This window comes from Cynara cardunculus (genome assembly GCF_001531365.2).
Source record: "Cynara cardunculus var. scolymus isolate 2C chromosome LG 3, CcrdV1, whole genome shotgun sequence".
Lineage (NCBI taxonomy): Eukaryota > Viridiplantae > Streptophyta > Magnoliopsida > Asterales > Asteraceae > Cynara > Cynara cardunculus.
Genome location: NC_037530.1, coordinates 17,496,826 through 17,500,332, shown reverse-complemented (window position 1 = coordinate 17,500,332; position 3,507 = coordinate 17,496,826).

Below are 3,507 nucleotides of genomic sequence, written 5' to 3'. Positions count from 1 at the left end.
CATGTGCGACCGCACGAGCTATACATGGATAGGGCCGGCCCTGTCGGTGCTCTTAGACACTCTACATCCCATACCAAAAAAAAACAAAAAACTTGAAATTGCATGTTTGATCTTTCAAGTTTAGGCGACGTGGTCAATCATGTGCTTTGTGGATTCAAGTTTGGGCTCATTTATTGTATGGAAAACTTGGGATTCTTCATGAAATGTATGTATTGTGGTTTGAAAATTATTATAGAATAACACAAATAGTTGTTGACTTTCTTTCTTGATGACATTAGTATCATTGAATCTACCCTTCCTTGGTCCTCATCTCGCCTTGTCAATATACGGAAAATATTTCATATAGGTTTAAAGATCTTGTTTTCAGAAGGTGGTCATATGATTATAATTATAATAATAAAATGATATATTATTTGCTTTGATTTGATGTTAATTGATTGTTGAAGAAATTATCTTTTTATTGTAAACTCGATTTTCTATGGATTTTTATTACAACTTGGTACACAAAATGCACAAACATATATATATATATATATATTATTTTTTTTTTGTAACATCCCAAAATTTTGAATACTTCAATATATCATAATGAGTATTCCAAGATCAAACACTTACGTTGCAGCGGAAATAAAATTTCTAATCTTACAAATTGTATCATCATCTAAATTACAATCTTGAGGAGCATAAATTTGCTCTATATAACAATGCATTGATCTGCACATATCATTCTTTTAAGTTAATCCTTATTTCTCTTTATTGCATTTTTCTTTCCACTCATAAGCCGTCTGGGTAAAAAAATTTAAAAGAGTTTTGGATGAGCCTTAGGCCCAGTGAATCCACGGTTTTCATGCATGAACAACAACTTTTAAAATAAACAATTTTCACGAAGCTTCATAAATTTAGCATGCCTTCATGAGAATAATATTTTTCACAAAATAAATATATTATAGTGTGTGTCTACATCACAAAACAACCGCGTCATGGGAGATGTCTACCTCACACAGCATTACCTGGCGAACTTACACAGCATGTCCGCACTTACGGCTTAGACAAGCTCACAAAGCATGTTTGTCTTTACAAAATCATATTGTAGTACATCCCCATTGACATACAAATACTCAAAACACATATTTTAAAAATATCGAATTTTTCACGCATATATAACATATCAAAAATAAGGCATGCAACCATTTTAAAAATAAATCACGTGTAACTCAYCATACAGGTCATAACTCCAAACCGTTCCTCGAAGTTCCTCATGTTCTCCCAACAAAAAAGGCATCAAACTTGTTGCGCTTCACCAAATCATCCTCATATTTCACCTCTCTCATACGAGTTTCCTTCCCCGAGAATTTTTCATCTCTATGCTTGAAGACCTCCCCATATATATACTTAGTCATCGGCGGTTTCACGGAATATGGAACGATAAGCCAAGATTAATGGTCGTAGGTTTCATGACCATTGGGTTTCCTATCATTAATATTATATTCAATTTCTTTCTATTTTTTTGGTTATTACAAACTTTCCCCCTTAACAAAATTTCGTCCTCGAAATTTGCCCTATGCAAATAAATGAGGGCATCTCAATCTTGTCCCCTTATCAAGTCCCAAGTAGCCTCTGAACCATGATGACGTGAACATTCACAAGAGAAATCCCTTTGGTTTTTAGGTTTTTTTTTTTTCTTTTCACATTCTTAAGAGTTACGACTTACTTTTTATCTACTGAACACTTCTTTAAATTAAATACATTATGTCATAAATTTCACCATACTAACTATTTTACTGTCTAGAGTTCTAAACATCCGTTCATCCTTGAGAATAACTTATATTTGCATCCCAATAATCTTCTATCCATCGCTAAAGCAAATTAGTGGAGTTTGTCACCAAAACTTTATCCACCAACACCACTCTATATCTATGTTATCTCATCTTACCATGTGTTTTGCATAAACACATCTCTATCAATGTCATTATATCTAGGGGTGAGCAGCGGAACCGGGTACCCGGCTACGGAACCGGAACCGCCTTGGAACCGCCGGTTTCGGAACCGAAACCGATATGAGTGGTTCCGGTTCCTAAAATACGGAACCGATTGAGAATGATTTCGGTTCCGGTTCTCAATTTTTCGGAACCGTTACCCGCCGGGTACCTGGTATTTTTCAATAAAAAAATAATTATTATTTTTTAATACCAAATTTATATTAGGTTTACATCTTGAAAGCACGTCGTCATCTTCATTCTTCATCTAAATTCTTCATAAAATGATTCGTATTTTTTCAAATTGTATATTCACTTGTATTCATAGTATGTAATCGTTAAACTTTGAATATTTACCATTATAATATGTAATCGTTAAACTTTGAACATTTCCTATTAGTTTATTATGATTTGTATTCGTTAAACAATATTTGTAACCATTATTCTATATAATTTGTATTCTTGCTTATTTAATTAGTATTTTGGCAATGTTTTATTTTTTATTTATAAATAACAAAATTTTAATATTTTAGGAAGCGGGTACCCGGAACCGGAACCGGTTCCCGGTGGTTCCGGTTCCGGTTCCAAAAATTTAAGAACCGCTCTAACTGGTTCCGGTTCCGGTTACAATATCTCAAGAACCGCCGGTTCCGGTTCCGGTTCCGGTTCCTGTCAAAAAGGACGGGTACCCCCCTATGCTCACCCCAAATTATATCCAAGGATATTAAACCATCTAACGACTTCTCTGCTTTAATTTGATTTAAGACTAACCCCAAATTAACTTAAATCACCACTCTAATCATTATAAGTCAATCTTTAGTCACACGTCTATCAATAATAAAATCTTCCATTCTCAGTTTAAGTTTATGTTTCAGTAACCTAATTCACTTAAACTTTTGCTCTGATACCACTTGTAACAACCCAAAATTTTGAAATACTTCAATATATCATAATGAGTATCCCAAGATGAAACACTTACATTGCATCGAAAATAAAATTTCTAATCTTACAAATTGTATCACCATCTAAATTACAATCTTGAGGAACATAACTTTGCTCTATATAACAATGCATTGATCTGCACATATCATTCTTTTAAGTTAATCCTTATTTCTCTTTATTGCACTTTCTTCCCACTCATAAGCCGCCTGGGTAAAAAAATTTAAAAGAGTTTTTGGTGAGCCTTAGACCCAGTGAATCCACGGTTTTCATACATGAACAACAACTTTTAAAATAAACAATTCTCACGAAGCTTCATAAATTTAGCATGCCTTGATCAGAATAATATTTTTCACAAAATAAATATATTATAGTGTGTGTCTACATCACAAAGCAACCACGTCATGGGAGATGTCTACCTCACACAGCATTACCTGGCGAACTCATACAGCATGTCCGCACTTACGGCTTAGACAAGCTCACAAAGCATGCTTGTATTTACAAAATCATATTGTAGTACATCCCCATTGACATACAAATACTCAAAACACATATTTTAAAAATATCGAATTTTTCACGCATATATAACATA